The 18,529-nt window shown below is 47.0% G+C and overlaps 1 protein-coding gene across 3 annotated transcripts in view; it reads right to left on the bottom strand.

Annotated features, from left to right (window-relative positions):
- Window positions 1–18,529, bottom strand: part of srgap2 (SLIT-ROBO Rho GTPase activating protein 2) — a 147,822-nt gene that overhangs the window by 74,606 nt on the left and 54,687 nt on the right. Inside the window, exon 1 of one of the 3 annotated variants that reach the window (XM_078241985.1) lies at window positions 2,852–2,909. The exons of the other annotated variants lie outside the window; for them this stretch is intronic. The gene's annotated coding sequence lies outside the window, so the exon portion shown is untranslated. Of the gene's footprint in view, window positions 1–2,851; window positions 2,910–18,529 lie in introns of those variants that run through there. 3 annotated transcript variants of the gene reach the window in all.

The raw sequence follows: 18,529 nt of genomic DNA, 5'->3' as shown, positions 1-18,529 counted from the left end.
CATGGTAAGCTTTTGCAGAAAATACTGGCACATGGGATTGAGGGTGATTTAGTGGTTTGGATCAGGAATTGGCTAGCTGGAAGAAAACAGAGGGTGGTGGTTGATGGGAAATATTCATCCTGGAGTTCAGTTACTAGTGGTGTACCGCAAGGATCTGTTTTGGGGCCACTGCTGTTTGTCATTTTTATTAATGACCTGGATGAGGGCGTGGAAGGATGGATTAGTAAATTTGCGGATGACACGAAAGTCAGTGCCAACAGTGTGGAGGGAAGTGGCAGGTTACAGAGGGACATAGATAAGCTGCAGAGCTGGGCTGAGAGGTGGGAAATGGAGTTTAATGCGGAAAAGTGTGAGGTGATTCACTTTGGAAGGAGTAACAGGAATACAAAGTACTGGGCTAATGGTAAGATACTTGGTAGTGTGGATGAACAGAGGGATCTGGGTGTTCATGTGCATAGATCCCTGAAAGTTGGCACCCAGGTTGATAGGGTTGTTAAGAAGGCGTACGGTGTGTTAGCTTTTATTGGGAGAGGGATTGAGTTTCGGAGCCAGGAGGTCATGCTGCAACTGTACAAAACTCTGGTGCGGCCGCATTTGGAGTATTGTGTACAGTTCTGGTCGCCGTATTATAGGAAAGATGTGGAAGTGTTGGAAAGGGTGCAGAGGAGATTTACCAGGATGTTGTCTGGTATGGTGGGAAAATCGTATGAGGAAAGGTTGAGGGGCTTGAGGTTGTTTTCGTTAGAGAGAAGAAGGTTAAGAGGTGACTTAATAGAGGCATACAAGATGATCAGAGGATGATAGGGTGGATAGTGAGAGCCTTTTTCCTCGGATGGTGATGGCTAGCACGAGGGGACATAGCTTTAAATTGAGGAGTGAGAGATATAGGACAGATGTTAGAGGTAGGTTCTTTACTCAGAGAGTAGTAAGGGCGTGGAATGCCCTGCCTGCAGCAGTAGTGGACTCTTCAACATTAAGAGCATTCAAATGGTTATTGGATAAACATATGGATGATATTGGAATAGTGTAGATTAGAGGAGCTTTAGATTGGTTCCACTGGTCGGCGCAACATCGAGGGCCGAAGGGCCTGGACTGCGCTGTAATGTTCTATGTTCTAACGTTTCGAGTCTGGATGAGCCCCTTCATCAGGCTAGGAAGACCATAAGACATAGGAGCAGAACTAGGCCACTCGGCCCATTGAGTCCGCTCCACCATTCAATCATGGCTGATATTTTTCTCTTATTAATCAAGAACCTATCCATCTCTGTCTTAAAGACACTCAATGACCTGGCCTCCACAGCCTTCTGCGGCAAAGAGTTCCACAGATTCACCACCCTCTGGCTGAAGAAATTCCTCCTCATCTCTGTTTTAAAGGATTGTCCCTTTAGCCTGAGGTTGTGCCCTCTGGTTCTAACCTGGAAGGTGTGTTAGCTGACTGCGCCATCCATTCCTCATAAAGCTTTCAAACAATTTTCCCACAGTAGTAAAATACAAGGTTACAAAACAGCGCTGGGCAATTCCATATACAATAAACACACACCAAGACAGGAACACGGCACAGGTTACATCCTTGATAGAGAAAATGGTTTGGAAAGATGGTGCTAAAGTGGTAGAGATAAACAACAATAATTATTACCTCAAAGCAAACAAAGGGTGTGAGCGAAATACACTTCAAACAGAAACCAGGAAAAATGTCGAGAGAAATGTTTGGAATGATCTTTCAGACAGAAAAGCAAATTTGAGTTGTTCAGATTCCAACAGGAAGACACAATGGGAATGTGGTTAATGTACCAGAAATAAGAGGTAAAATTTTCCCAAAAAATGGAACCGGCGTGTTTCTCCCAGAAACACTGCCAGGTTTTTCCTCATCAGATCTTCTGACATTCTGTCAAAAATAAAATCGGATGGCATGGATTGTGCTGTCACTCTGGTGGGTGAGGCCTGATAGAGTCAGCAAGGCTCGCTCTGCAGAGATCGGAATGGCAACCCAATCTGCAAAATAATACACTCCCTTCCACCCCCCCCCCCCCCCCCCACCCCCCCCCCCAATGCCCAACTCTGCCCCCTGGCACTGTGTCCCCAGCATTTCCAGGGGTAGTGCCAAGACACAATGCGCAGCCTTGGTCCTCAATTCCCAGGTACCTCTGATGCGCCCCCCCCCCCCCGCCCCCTCCCCCCCCCCGCCCCCTCCAGTGCGGTCCTCTCGACTGGTTTTTGCTTTTGAAAAACCTGTAGAAGATCATGCCCGCATGATGCCACGCTCCCGGGTGGGGTGGGGGGGCGATAAACCGCGGGGCAAATGAAACAGCGTTGAGCTTTTTAAGAGTATGTAAATGGATTTAAATTCATGCAAATCAGGTTCACGTTCCTGATTACATCACCGGTGGAGGGTGAAGAGGATGTCAAACTGAGATCTCGCTGCTGCAAATCCTGTTATGTCCTTCTCGCCAGAATTAACGGCTGGAGGGAGATTTGTACCTGTGGAGAATGGGCTCTGAGAAAGTGGTCCATGGATTTTGATGACTGTAGAGATTAGTTTCAATGGGAGAGAGTTAATGCACCAAAGCAAGCAGCTTTGATGGGAATTCGTGTGGAAACCAAATCAGCTTCAATTGGACATTTGCTCATCCTTGTTCCTGGTTTGTTTTAACAATACGAATTAATTCTGTAACCAGCCTGCCCGCTGTGTGGATCCGAAAGGCTGATGTTAGCATTAGGTGAAAGGAAAGGTCGATAAACGCAGCAAGTGTCAAATCTGAAATCTCATTTCCACAAAGGAGTCAATATTTACAACTGGTCGCCAGCGACTAGAGTGATTCCCAGTTTTTAACAGCTTCGAATGTGCAATTACCTCAGGACATTGTCTCTGATTGAAGATTGAAACTTCAGACCCAAACATCCCAGAATAATTACAGCGCATTTTACCAACACACTGAGGTCCAGGGAGGGGAAAAATGGAATCACAGAGGCCTTGGGTTCAAAGGAAAACACTGGTACCATGTGGTTCAAATTAATCATTACCCATTCTCCAAGAACAGAGGCAGAGTGCGAGTGACATGCAACACTAAATGCGGCGTGAGCTTAGCAACAGAAAACAAACCCCAATGCAGTGAGAGACATTGCTGCAACACCAGATCCTCATCTCCTATCTATCAATCAGGGGACTGTCTGTAAACACCAGGAATTCAATTAAATCCATCTTGGCACTGATTTGATTGCTTAACTGGCGTTGGGCCCTCAGGAACGAGCCAAGGAGTTCCTGTCACAATGCAGTGTTTAACCCCATCACTGCTGATCAAAAGACTGAGTCTAAAACCCAAGTGGAAACTCCCAGGGTGCTGAGTTGGGATATGGAGTAGCAGACTTCATTTCCATCATCACCTTGTCTTTAATTGTATTGAAAGGCAATCCTTTGAGGATGCTTTTCTTTCTGTCCCCTCCGAGCTTCCTCGGTAACAGTGTAGGCGAGGAGGTTGAGTGTCACCTCAGTGACAGAGTTTCTTGAAGAAAGTCATTTGCTAATTCTGCGCGTGAATCAGTCCAGCTGCCATTCTGGAAACAGAAATTCTCAAACACAATCAACTAACTTTTCATTTAAGAAAAGCGGGTGCATTAGGTAAGCGTACATAGGTAGGAAATGGGAGTGTTTGACAGGGACAGCGTAGAGGGAGCTTCACTCTGTATCTAACCCTGTGCTTTATCTGTCCCGGGAGTGTTTGATGGGGGACAGTGCAGAGGGAGCTTCACTCTGTATCTAACCCCGTGCTGTACCTGGCCTGGGAGTGTTTGATGGGGACAGTGTAGAGGGAGCTTTACTCTGTATCTAACTCCATGCTGTACCTGCCCTGGGAGTGTTTGATGGGGACAGTGCAGAGGGAGCTTTACTCTGTATCTAACCCCGTGCTGTACCTGTCCTGGGAGTGTTTGATGGGGACAGTGTAGAGGGAGCTTCACTCTGTATCTAACCCCGTGCTGTACCTGTCCTGGGAGTGTTTGATGGGGACAGTGTAGAGGGAGCTTCACTCTGTATCTAACCCCGTGCTGTACCTGTCCTGGGAGTGTTTGATGGGGGACAGTGTAGAGGGAGCTTTACTCTGTATCTAACCCCGTGCTGTACCTGTCCTGGGGATGATTGATGGGGACAGTGTAGAGGGAGCTTTACTCTGTATTTAATCTGTATGGTAGCAGCTTGATTCTGACACTGCGTGTATAAAATGTTCCATTCTCTGGTCCCGGGGAGAGGACAAAGTATTGCATTTTAGCACTTGTTACATTCTCAGGATGTCCAAACTGTTGCGCCAGTGAATTCTTCTGGAGCTGTTCTCATTATGAGGTCGGGAACTTTGGACATTGCAAGATTACCATCAACAGCAGTGAGATAAAAGACAACTCAGTCTGGTTTTGCTAATGCTGGTTGAGATATAAAGATTGGCTAAGACACAGGCGACTCCCCTATTCAAATAGTCCGTTCATGTTCACCTGAGGAGCCCCCTCACTCTAACTGCTCCATCCAAACCAGCCTCTCAGGTAGAGCAGGTTGCTGCTCAGTTTGGCATTGCAGTGTCAGCCAATACGGAGAGATTGTGTTCTTTAATCCACCATCTTCTGAGTGAGTTTGCTGTCATTCAGCCAAGGCTGGCCCTGGCTTTTCTATTTCTCAGGGAGAGAATGGCCTTTTCCAAGGTGGAAACTCCAATGGCCCGCGCGCCGCATCTGACCCGATGCCAAAACCTACACATGGCAGTTGTTGGTACAATTGGCAAAAGGTGATTGTGAGGTTCATTCAGAACATTTGGGTCGTTACTCTGAGGATCAGAGAGCATTGACGAAGCAATGTCCTTCGGGTGATCAAATGAATGGAATTCTCTGTTCTATCTCAGACTCTACCCCACCCATTCAATCTTTGCATTGCGTGGAAAGTGCCAGCTTTGACGGGCTGGATGGCCTCTTCTTGTTCTGTGCTTTATGCTCTCCCAGGACAACTCTCAAAATTGGATGGGATGAGTTTTCAGACAGAGTTGAGGTTATTGCCTTCCGTTTGTCCCAGCTGGTGTATCACAGGCAGTACCCGGCAAAGCCACATGCCGCACTGCACACTACCACACTCCCAAAGATGAAGTATTTGTTTTGATATACGCAGACACACACGGTAAACATCTGATGTCCAACGCTCCCCCCGCACCCCCGTCGAGACAGACCAGTCTGCTCCGCCGATGTTCTAAATACGTAGATGAGAGGATAGAATGAGGAATGTGAAGTGAATGAGCCACAATCCACAGACACTGGTATGCTGACTGATCCAACCCCAAAGGAAAATCAAATCTTTTTTTGTGTACAGTAATTACACACCACTCCCTGTGTCTGCCTAACACTAACCAACAATTTATTTTGGAACGCAGCTCACGATTCTGGTCATTAGTAACTATGACAGTCCCAAAAAATAAACCAAAAAAGCACTTGTGTTTTGGAATTAAACTGGCTTATAAAGTCTTTCCTCTCTGCGTAGGACAGCAAAGCTCGCCTCAGTGACATGCTGGAAGCACTGGCACCAGACACTCCGGTTTCAAGTTAAGCCTGTGCCAGTTGTCGGCAGGATTCGAATTGGCCTCTGCACCTGGGACTGGGTTAGAGTCATAGAGGTTTACAGCATGGAAACAGGCCCTTCGGCCCAACTTGTCCATACTGCCCTTTTTTTAAAACCACTAAGCCAGTCCCAATTGCCTGCATTTGCCCCATATCCCTCTATACCCATCTTACCCATGTAACTGTCTAAATGCTTTTTAAAAGACAAAATTGTACCTACCTCTACTACTACCTCTGGCAGCTTGTTCCAGACACTCACCACCCTGTGTGAGAAAAAAATTGCCCCTCCAATGGCCCTTTTGCATCTCTCCCATCTCACCTTAAACCTATGCCCTCTAGTTTTAAACTCCCCGACCTTTGGGAAAAGATATTGACTATCTACCTTGTCTATGCCCCTCATTATTTTATAGACCTCTCAGATCACCCCTCAGCCTTCTATGGTCCAGAGAAAAAACTCCCAGTCTATCCAGCCTCTCCTAATAATTCAAACCATCAAATCGTGGTAGCATCCTAGTAAATCTTTTCTGCACACTTTCTAGTTTAATAATATCCTTTCTATAATAGGGTGACCAGAACTGTAGACAGTATTCCAAGTGTGGCCTTACCAATGTCTTGTACAACTTCAACAAGCTTGACTCTGCTTCTGTCCCTCCCTTCCTGGGATGACCAGCCCAACATTTACCATCTGTGTCCTTGTCTGGAAAGCAACTTGCTGGCAATGTCAGAGGACTGTCTCCAAGCAAACTGCACTCCAGGGAGTCAGTAACTCATCCAGGCAAGTGTGGGGAGTATTCCATCACACTCCTGACTTGTGCCTTATAGATGGTGCAAAGGCTTCAGGGAATCAGGAGGCGAGTTACTCCCTGTGGAAATTCCAGCTTCTGCCCTGCTCTTGTATCCACAGTATTTACCCACTGCACACACTCCAGTGTAGGGATTGGAGTTTCAGAGCCCTGGGCACACAACACTTAACTCCCTGGAAGTCCTGCATTGCTTCACTCCTGGTCTCAGCGACACCCAGCCTATGAACGCAGCATCTTCCAACAGAGGGTAGATTGGGAGGGAGCTGGATACCCTCACGGTGTACCTCCATCTATCTTCCACAGGGTGAGAATGTAGCTCCCCATAAGCACAGCCTGCTCCTAATACCCCAACAAAAACATTTCAAAGCAATCTTTGTTCACTAATCTTCCATAGGGATACACATGAGAGCCCGATCTCCCCCAACGCGCGCGCACGCACGCACCCACACACACCTCGTGCGCACACATTCCGTGTGCTGAGGGAGATCCAGGGGAGGTTGGTGAAAGGATTGTATCTGGGAAGAGTGAATCTGGGTGCGATTACTCCTCTTTAACTCAGCTGTATGGTGCTGGCTCTCTGAGCGAGAGTGACCAGTGCTCTGTCCAGGTATAAATAGAAACTGCAGAATAAATATTGAGCAAACTCGGACAAATATCTGCCAAGGGGACTCAGAGTCTTGGGTCAACTGTGCTCTCGGTCATTGTCTTGTGTGGAGTTCAGTGGTCGAGAGCACAGAACACATTTCCACAAACCTCTCCGCATCCAGAGACACTATGTGGCAATATCCATCCTGCGGGGAAATGGAATCAACTCACAATCAGTCAGTCTTTGCCCTCAGATTTAACCTTTCCTTTCCCCCTCTCCTACTGCAGCTGAATCATGCTGGGGTTTGGTTACACAGCCACAGCGGGGAGGCAGTGTAATGGTAATATCACTGGACTAGTAACCCAGAGTGCCAGGTTAATACTCTGGGTTAAAATCCCACCACGGCAGCTGGTGGAACTTAAACTCAGTTCATAATTCTGGAATTGGAAACTCATCTTCAGAATGGTGTCCATGAAAACTTTCACCGCCTATCCGAGAAACCCATCTGGTTCATTAATGTCCTTTAGGGAAGGAAATCTGCCCGGTCTGGCCTACATGTGGCTCCAGAGCCACAGCAATGTGGTTGACTCCTAACTGCCCTCGGCAATGTTCAATTCAAGGGCAATTAGGGATGGGCAATAAATGCAGCTGCCCAATGTCCACATTCCATTAAAGAATTTTATTAAAAGACCAAAATGCTCAGCATCAGCCGCCAGCTGTTCACATCTCCCTCCGCAACCACTGTCACATGTCGAATGAGATAGTTCAAGAACAGCTTCTTCCCTGCTGCCATCAGACTTTTGAATGGACCTACCTCACATTAAGTTGATCTTTCTCGACACGCTAGCTATGACTGTAACACTACATTCTGCACGCTCTCCTTTCCTTCTCTATGAACAGTATGCTTTGTCTGTGTAGCGCACAAGAAACAATACTTTTCACTGAATGTTAATACATGTGACAATAATAAATCAAATCAAATAGTTTGCAACCTTGGTGTCACACCTGAGCCTGTCTGGTGCTATTTCGTCTGTCACAAGTAACATTATAAGTGACAGCGCTCAGTTCCAAAGAGTTTCTCAGAGAGAAGCAGGACATCCAAACACTGACCAAGACAAAGGACGAGATACTGGGGGAGACCAAAGGCAAAATAAACTGAAGGGAGGGAAGTGAAGGAGCTGGCAAAGACTAGATACTCTGGGGCAGAAGGCGCCAATTCTACACTGATGAACAAAAGGTAAAAGGGGAAAGTTTAACGGTCACTTTGTGGGGGAGGGGAGAAAAAGGATACAAACTCGTAAAAATGTGTATGACGTGACCAGCAAGTCCTCTCTCGTTAAAAAGCATCAGATCATAATAATTATAGAGTCATAGAGGTTTACAGCATGGAAACAGGCCCTTCGGCCCAACTTGTCCATGCTGCCCTTTTTTTTTTAAAACCCCAAAGCTAATCCCAATTGCGCACATTTGGCCCATATCCCTCTATACCCATCGTACCCATGTAACTATCTAAATGCTTTTTAAAAGATAAGATTGTACCCGCCTCTACTACTACCTCTGGCAGCTTGTTCCAGACACTCACTACCCTGTGTGAAAAAATTGCCCCTCTGGACACTTTTGTATCTCTCCCCTCTCACCTTAAACCTATGCCCTCTAGTTTTAGACTCCTCTACCTTTGGGAAAAGATATTGACGATCGACCTTGTCTATGCCCCTCATTATTTTATAGACCTCTATAAGGTCATCCCTCAGCCTCCTACGCTCCAGAGAAAAAAGTCCCAGTCTATTCAGCCTCTCCATATAACTCAATCCATCAAGTCCCGGTAGCATCCTAGTAAATCTTTTCTGCACTCTTTCTAGTTTAATAATATCCTTTCTATAATAGGGTGACCAGAATTGCACACAGTATTTCAAGTGTGGCCTTACCAATGTCTTGTACAGCTTCAACAAGACATCCCAACTCCTGTATTCAATGTTCTGACCGATGAAACCAAGTATGCCGAATGCCTTCTTCACCACTCTGTCCACCTGTGACTCCACTTTCAAGGAGCTATGAACCTGTACCCCTGGATCCCTTTGTTCTGTAACTCTCCCCAACGCCCTACCATTAACTGAGTAAGTCCTGCCCTGGTTCAATCTACCAAAATGCATCACCTCGCATTTGTCTAAATTAAACTCCATCTGCTATTCGTCAGCCCACTGGCCCAATTGATCAAGATCCTGATGCAATTGGAGATAACTTTCTTCACCGTGCTCTATGCCACCAATCTTGGTGTCATCTGCAAACTTACTAACCATGCCCCCTATACTCTCATCCAAATCATTAATATAAATGATAAATAACAGTGGGCCCAGCACTGATCCCTGAGACACACCGCTGGTCACAAGCCTCCAGTTTGAAAAACAACTCTCTGCAACCACCCTCTGGCTTCTGTCACGATGCCAATTTTGTATCCATTTAGATACCTCACCCTGGATCCCGTGACATTTAACTTTATGCAACAACCTACCATGCGGTACCTTGTCAAAGGTCTTGCTAAAGTCATGTAGACAACATCAACTGCACTGCCCTCATCTACCTTCTTGGTTACCCCTTCAAAAAAACTCAATTAAATTAGGAGCCGGGCTTGGCCAAACAGCCCCTGGGACCTCATCTACATCCACTTGCCCATCCCATCCCCATTTTCCCTCATTCCCTTTCTTGTCCAAACTCTCAATCCTGAACATTCTGAATAACCACAGCTCTCTGCAGGAGCCAATTCCAAACAATCACAACCCTTGGGGTTAAGAAACATTCCAGCTCAGTCCTAAATGAGCAACCTCTAAATGGCTGACGTTAGAAACCTAGTTCCAGATTCTCCAGTCGGAGAAACATCCTCTCAGCATCTATTCTGTCAAGCTTTTAGAATCTTACATCTTTCAATGAGGTTATATCTCTCATCATTCTAAACTCTCGAGAATACAGGCCCATTCACTCAATCTCTCCTCATTCTCACCCCAGGAATAATTCTAGTGAACTTTCACTGCACTCTCTCGGAGGTAAGTGTATCCTTCCTTGGGTAAAGAGTCTTGGAGGGGAGTGTTGACCCGTTAGAGAAAATCTCCATTACAAGGGAGGAAGTGTTAGGTTTTTTTAGGGAATATAAAGACTGACAAATCCCCAGGGCCTGATGGAATCTATCCAAGGCTGCTCAGGGAGACGAGAGATGAAATCGCTGGGCCTCTGATGCAAATCTTTGTCTCGTCACTGGACACAGGTGAGGTCCCAGAGGATTGGAGGATAGCTAATGTGGTCCCGTTATTTAAGAAGGGTAGGAAGGATAACCCGGGTAATTATAGGCCGGTGAGCTTGACATCCGTGGTGGGGAAGTTGTTGGAGAGGATTCTTAGAGATACGATGTATGCGCATTTAGAAAGGAATAAACTCATTAACGATAGTCAGCATGGTTTTGTGAGAGGGAGGTCATGCCTCACTAACCGAGTGGAGTTTTTTGAAGAAGTGACTAGAATGGTTGACGAGGGAAGGGCCGTGGATATCATCTATATGGACTTTAGTAAAGCGTTTGACAAAGTCCCTCATGGTAGGTTGGTGCAAAAGGTTGGATCTCATGGGATAAAGGGGGAGGTGGCTAGATGGGTGGAGAACTGGCTTGGTCACAGAAGACAGAGGGTGGTAGTGGAAAGGTCTTTTTCCGGCTGGATGCCTGTGACTAGTGGTGTTCCGCAGGGCTCTGTATTGGGACCTCTGCTGTTTGTGATTTATATAAACGATCTGGAAGAAGGTGTAACTGGGGTGATCAGTAAGTTTGCGGACGACACGAAAATAGCTGGACTTGCAGATAGTGAGGAACATTGTCAGAGGCTACAGAAGGATATAGATAGGCTGGAAATTTGGGCAAAGAAATAGCAGATGGAGTTCAATCCAGACAAATGCGAAGTGATGCATTTTGGTAGAACTAACGTAGGGGGGGAGCTATACGATAAATGGCAGAACCATAAAGGGTGTAGATACGCAGAGGGACCTGGGTGTGCAAGTCCACAGATCCTTGAAGGTGACGTCACAGGTGGAGAAGGTAGCGAATAAGGCATATGGCACGCTTGCCTTTATAGGATGGGGCATAGAGTATAAAAGTTGGGGTCTGATGTTGCAGTTGTATAGAACGTTGGTTCGGCCACATTTGGAATACTGCGCCCAGTTCTGGTCGTCACACTACCAGAAGGACGTGGAGGCTTTAAAGAGAGTGCAGAGGAGGTTTACCAGGATGTTGCCTGGTATGGAAGGGCTTAGTTATGAGGAGAGATTGGGTAAACTGGGGTTGTTCTCACTGGAAAGACGGAGGATGAGGGGTGACCTAATAGAGGTGTATAAAATTATGAAAGGCATAGATAGGGTGAACGGTAGGAAGCTTTTTCCCAGGTCGGTGGTGACGTTCACGAGGGGTCATAGGTTCAAGGTGACGGGGGCGGGGGGGAGGAGGAGGTTTAACACGGATATCAGAAGGACGTATTTTACACAGAGGGTGGTGGGGGCCTGGAATGCGCTGCCGGGCAAGGTGGTGGAGGCGGACACACTGGGAACGTTTAAGACTTATCTAGATAGCCACATGAACGGAGTGGGAATGGAGAGATACAAAAGAATGGTCTAGTTTGGACCAGGGAGCGGCGCGGGCTTGGAGGGCCGAAGGGCCTGTTCCTGTGCTGTATTGTTCTTTGTAAACTTCACACAGTACTATAGGTGTAGCATCACCCAAGTCCTATGTAAATTCCAGATTTCCTTCCTCTTGTACTCCCACCCCTGCACCTACAGCTAAACCCCATCTGAAACAGAGCTGTAAACTAAGCACAAAGGGGCCACCTTTAAAGTTTTTTAAAGTTTATTTATTAGTGTCACAAGTAGGCTTTCATTAACTTTGCAATGAAGTTACTGTAAAAATCCCCTAGTCGCCACACTCCGGCGCCTGTTCAGGTACACACAGGGAGAATTTAGCACTGCCCAATGCACCCTAACCAGCACATCTTTCGGACTGTGGGAGGAAACCCATGCAGACACGGGGAGAACGTGCAAACTCCGCACAGACAGTGACCCTGGCCGGGAATCGAACCCGGGTCTCTGGCGCTGTGAGGCAGCGGTGCTAACCACTGTGCCACCATGCTGCTGGCGTGACATAGGGCAGTTCTGCTTTGCCCTCATGCAAAAAGAATGATCAATTTTCTATTTTCACTGAGTCATTAGACTTCTAAACCTTTTATCGGCTTATTAATGATCGAAAATACCTCTGACTGACATTAATTCAGTTTCAATTGCACGCATGGTTATTGCTACAGTTTAATAACAGTCACTTATCCGCGTTGCAGTCCGTACATCCTCAGCTGCCTACACAACGCACAGCCACTCTTACTCGCTTGTGAGTCTTAGGTACACAGAAGTTGGATCGCTTCTCGGGCCTTTTGGCCAAGATCAAACATCAGATGAAGGCCAGGATGGGGCGCAGTGCTCATCCTGTCGGCTTGGATCTTGTTTGTCTCCCTTGTGGAGGCCATGAATTGGATTTTGAATTTGGTTTATGGAACAGGCAAGGAATGGATTTGGGTTTGCCAGGTCCACTCTGAGCACCGACTTTGTAACTTTAAGGATGGAGTAAAACATTCGTTGTTTTTTTTAAAAAAAAGCAGTTTCTTCAATAAGCCCCTGTTCGGCAGGAAAAGCTCTTCCACTGAATCTAAGGAAATTTAATCGATCCCCGTAATGTCCAGACCGGTTACCCTTTCGCCATCTCCTGAGAGTTAACCTAATCCATTTACCCAAATTCTAATCAGTTTTTACTTTAAAACTATTCCAACTCAAATCAATTACAAAGCCAGCCTTTTCCTCAGGAAAGCCGGTCGCATCACTGCACTGATCCTCACACCAGATGGCTTCAAGTTGTAACTGCAGTTGGGTAATGGCCGAAGTGCTATTTAAAACCGATTAGATATTCCCTCAACCTCCTTGTTATTCCTCCCCCTTGTACAAGAGGCAGAGGCAAGAAAGCTGCGGCCAACTTTAAATGAAGTGGAATGGAAATAGTGTAAATTGTCGAACGCTGATGTTAAATGTTCCGGCAGAACCTCAGTGAGGTCAGTGGCGAGTCCAGCTGCATCGGTGGAAATCCTGTCAGAGGAGGTGGGCCTGAATCAGGTTTGGAATGGACTGGAATGGGGGGCCCTCCAACGCTGAACACATGGAAACATGCAATGCGATAATGTGGCTAAACAGATTTAATCAAACTCCTGCGTACCTATCCAGATTTCAGTGTTAATTCACTGTATTCGGAGGTCACATGGAGACAATTAATGTAAATATATCAGCCTTCCATACTGAGGCAATTACTCGTGCGACACAGGCCGAGGCCAACTCTCAAAGCAATGTAGAGGAGGCTTTAACTCTGCACTTATAAATGTGTGGCACCTGAATCCTTGATGGAGAATGCGGAAGGAGCTTTACTCTGTATCTAACCCCGTGCTGTACCTGTCCTGGGAGTGTTTGATGGGGGACAGTGTAGAGGGAGCTTTACTCTGTATCTAACCCCGTGCTGTACCTGTCCTGGGAGTGTTTGATGGGGACAGTGTAGAGGGAGCTTTACTCTGTATCTAACTCTGTGTTGTACCTGTCCTGGGAGTGTTTGATGGGGACAGTGTAGAGGGAGCTTTACTCTGTATCTAACCCCGTGCTATACCTGTCCTGGGAGTGTTTGATGGGGACAGTGTAGAGGGAGCTTTACTCTGTATCTAACCCCATGTTGTACCAGTCCTGGGAGAGTTTGATGGGGACAGTGTAGAGGGAGCTTTACTCTGTATCTAACCCCATGCTGTACCTGTCCTGGGAGTGTTTGATGGGGGACAGTGTAGAGGGAGCTTTACTCTGTATCTAACCCCGTGTTATACCTGTCCTGGGAGAGTTTGATGGGGACAGTGTAGTGGGAGCTTTACTCTGTATCTAACCCCATGTTGTACCTGTCCTGGGAGAGTTTGATGGGGACAGTGTAGAGGGAGCTTTACTCTGTATCTAACCCCGTGCTGTACCTGTCCTGGGAGTGTTTGATGGGGACAGTGTAGAGGAAGCTTTACTCTGTATCTAACCCCATGCTGTACCTGTCCTGGGAGTGTTTGATGGGGGACAGTGTAGAGGGAGCTTTACTCTGTATCTAACCCCGTGTTATACATGTCCTGGGAGAGTTTGATGGGGACAGTGTAGTGGGAGCTTTACTCTGTATCTAACCCCGTGCTGTACCTGTCCTGGGAGTGTTTGATGGGGACAGTGTAGAGGGAGCTTTACTCTGTATCTAACCCCGTGCTGTACCTGTCCTGGGAGTGTTTGATGGGGGACAGTATAGAGGGAGCTTTACTCTGTATCTAACCCCGTGCTGTACCTGTCCTGGGAGTGTTTGATGGGGACAGTGTAGAGGGAGCTTTACTCTGTATCTAACCCCGTGCCGTACCTGTCCTGGGTGTGTTTGATGCTATAATTGAGAATGAGGAAAGTTCCTAATTGAAATAATGAAGAACATCCCTCTGGGCTCCTGCTCTCGAGAATGGTTCATTATTGTGTCCGTGGCTATTAAACGTGGACAGGGTTGACGCTCAGCTGACGCTTCTGATATTCAAGAATCTTCCAACACTTCCTGGGAAGGGGATAACGGAGGTGCCAGTGGAATTCAAGAAAGAAAGAAAATAAAATCATCTTGTTCCCCTGTGCCATAAATAAAGAGTCTGACATCAGCTGGCATTTTGTAAGTATTCTCCATTCAATGGCACAGGTGCTGAGCAATGGACTCTGTAACCACACTCCCCCCTCACACCCCAACATTCCCACCCATCACTCAAAACCCTCCTCACTGACGCTGTGAGGTACTTTGGAGGGAAGAGGAACAAAGGAGAAAGACAAAAGTGGCGGGGGGGGGGGGGGGGGGGGGGGTGTGTGTGTGTGTGTGTGTGTGTGTGTGTGTGTGTGTGTGTGTGTGTGGAATTTCCTTGCAGCAGTTCTGAAAACCACCTTCCCTGACTGGCAGCATGAGACACAGAAAGGGGGTTAAATGGGAGCAGACTTCTCAAAGAGAAACAGAATCCCATCAGTCGTGTCCTCGCCAGGAGTAACGGGGTGACTGGGTGGATAGTCTCACTCAGGCACACAACTCCCTCAAATTCTTACACTTAGTGCACGGGAAACTCTCACACCCCCTCCTCCAGCTGGTAAAAATCACCCTGTGCCCAGTGATAACTGGCACCGTTCCCTCGGGAGAGAACTCGAGCGTTCCTTCACACCCTCTTACACCCAAATATCGAAAACTAGGGAGGAACGCAGGACAATGTGGCAGCAAAGCTGGCGTCAGTGCACTGGCACAGAGGAACCATTCACAGTCCTCAAACCCAGCCCAATAAAATAAACCAAGAAATATCTAACATTCCTCTCATGCTCGCCGTTCCTTCAGGGTATTGTTTGTGCTGAGTGTAAGGACTCCTTGTGGAGACAGACAGACAGAGACAGACAGAGAGAGACAGACAGAGACAGACAGACACACACACGTATACACACACGCCTGCATGTACACACACATGCATAAAGTTGATCTTTCTCTGCACCCGAGCTATGACTGTAACACTACATTCTGCACTCTCTTGTTTCCTTCTCTATGAACGGTAGGTTTTGTCTGTATAGCGCGCAAGAAACAATACTTTCACCGTATACTAATACATGTGACAATAATAAATCAAATATATGTACATACACACACACACGCATGTATACACACGCGCCTGCACATACACATACATATACACACGCGCCCGCACATACATATATACACACACGCCTGCACGACACACGCACATATATGCGTGGGTGTGTAAACACACACACATGCAACTTGAATGGTGACAAATGCAAATTTATTTTCAAATTTAGACGGATTGGAACAGCTCAATGTCCCTCTCCTGCCAATTGGTTTTGAAAAGCCTGCAAAGCTTTTTAATGAGAGTTGTTCTTTGCACTCATGCAGTAAGAGGCCAATTAGAGGTGCCTACTGTTTGGGCACTGCCCATGCATAGATTTGCCATCTGTTTAAAAGTATTTAAACTGCTAACTTACAGGAGTGGATCAGCACATGACAGCTGGTCTCAGGGGTGGTGGGGTGGGGGCGGGGGGGGGGGGGGGGGGGGGGGGGGGAAACCCAAACGTATGTCACACACAAGATCTGTAAGCAGCGAAAGGCTCTTGTGTTTTTCTTTTAATATTAAGAAATCTCGTTAAAGAGCCAAGATTCGTGGTGAAGGATGGCACCAAGGGGGAAAGTCGTCAGAGAAACAGTCAGAGCAAGTCCAGCGAGAGAGATTCGGTGATGAAAAGTAAGGACAGAGGAAGATAAGGAGCCAGAGGGTTTCTGGGAAAGCGGGCAGTGACTGTATTTTACGTCACTCAACCAGTTCTTTCCCGTTTGGACCATGGGTGATTAAACAAAGGAAAGCCTCGCAATGGTCTCGTCGGTACTGGCTCAGCACACGTTCATCCCCAAATAGTCAGGACTAGAATGACACGGGAGGGCAATCAATTGCATCGACAGAGATCAGTTTGAGGAACATGAGGAGAATCATAAATTATATCTAACTCACGACCTCCTGACCCTTCTCCACTCCCAGTGAGAGACTCTGACTGTGTACACACTCTGGCTGTCACCCTGTGAGAATACCCTTCGCAATGGTGCCAACACGGGACAAAATGCTTCTTCTTGCACAGATTACACTTTTGCACAAAGTCAGCGCTCCCCAAAGTCGGCAGTAATTAAAGAATCAACGTCCTGCCAACTCCAGATCACAATCCTTCCCAAACAGCTGCGGTCCGCTCCATCCGAAACACTGCCAAGTAACAGTCCCTGGAATAAAGCTCCCGCAATGTCATTAGTCAAGAGACGGAGGTTCATCAGTCACAGGTTCTGCTATGTTTGGGTGGGGAGGGGTTTTGATACAGGGTGAGGATCTGTCAATACTGGGGAGGATCAAAACAAAATACTGCAGACGCTGGAATCCAAAACAAAAACAGAAAATGCTGGAAAATCTCAGCCGGTCTGACAGCATCTGTGGAAGAGTTGGGAGGAGTTTTTCATTCTTTCAGGGGATGTGGGCATCGCTGGCTAAGCCAACATTTATTGCCCATTCTTAATTATCCTGGAGAAGATGGTGGTGAACTGCCTTCTTGAACCGCTGCAGTCCCTGTGGTGTAGGTACACCCACAGCACTGGTGAAGAAACGACAATATATTTCCAAGTCAGGATGGCGAGTGACTTGGAGGAAACTTGCAGGTGGTGTTCTCATGTGTCTGCTGACCTTGTCCTTCTAGACAGTAGTGGTCGTGGGTTTAGAAAGTCGAAGGAGCCATGGTGAGTTGCTGCAATGCATCTTGTAGACGTACACACGGCTGTCACTGTGCATCGGTGCTGGAGGGAGTGAATTTTCCATAGAACGCTACAGTGCAGAAAGCAGCCATTCGGCCCATCGAGTCTGCACCGACCACAATCCCACCCAGGCCCTATCCCCATATCCTTACATATTTTACCCGCTAATCTCTCTAACCTACGCATCTCAGGACACTAAGGGGCAATTTTAGCATGGCCAATCAACCTAACCCGCACATCTTTGGACTGTGGGAGGAAACCGGAGCACCCGGAGGAAACCCACGCAGACATGAGGAGAATGTGCAAACTTCACACAGACAGTGACCCGAGCCGGGAATCAAACCCAGGTCCCTGGAGCTGTGAAGCAGCAGTGCTGGCCACTATGCTACCGTGCAGTCCCTCTGGATGCAGTATAGTCTCAGAGTGTACAGCGCAGATTTATCCAGGGATTTGCTCAGTAAGCATGTGGATGAAGTTGGTCCGAAATGTGTGACATTCCTGAACGAACAACTCTCATGAGAAGAGAGGCCTGTTTGGGTGAGGTACCAGGGGATCAGATGATGCATGTTAGTGTCTTCACAAGAGGATGGGAGACATTTAAACAGAAAAAACAGGAAAGAAGTTTGATATAATAATGTAAACAACTAAACCGCAGTAAGAACTGAAGTTGGATATAATTGAAATCTTTGTTGAACCCAATGACATGTTTGCAACAACTTCATGCCTGCGTGATGTCAGGAGTTAAAACGGGGAGATTAACAGAAGGGAAAGGATGACCCAGATCCTCAACCAGAATCTTTTTCAGGCTGGACCTTCAGATTGCAGTTTAGCTTTTGGGAAGTATCAGTCACATTGCATCAAGTGTCCATATTAGCTTACTGCAATGTTGTGAACTCAACTTCAACAACGAGGAAACCTGCAGAGTTACAGGGTTAGAGTGGGATAAACCACACAGCTTGTTCAAATAGCCAGCACAGAAACTAAGGGCCAAATGGCCTCCCTCCACTGTACAGCAAGATCCCACACAAGTATTGAAGTTGTACAAGGCATTGGTAAGGCCACACTTGGAATACTGTGTACAGTTCTAGTCATCCTATCACAGAAAGGATGTTATTAAACTAGAAAGAGTGCAGA

The sequence above is a fragment of the Mustelus asterias genome, chromosome 25 (genome assembly GCF_964213995.1).
Source record: "Mustelus asterias chromosome 25, sMusAst1.hap1.1, whole genome shotgun sequence".
NCBI classification, from domain to species: domain Eukaryota; kingdom Metazoa; phylum Chordata; class Chondrichthyes; order Carcharhiniformes; family Triakidae; genus Mustelus; species Mustelus asterias.
The sequence above is the reverse complement of the archived record's forward strand: the minus strand, read 5'-3'. Positions and strand labels throughout refer to the sequence as shown.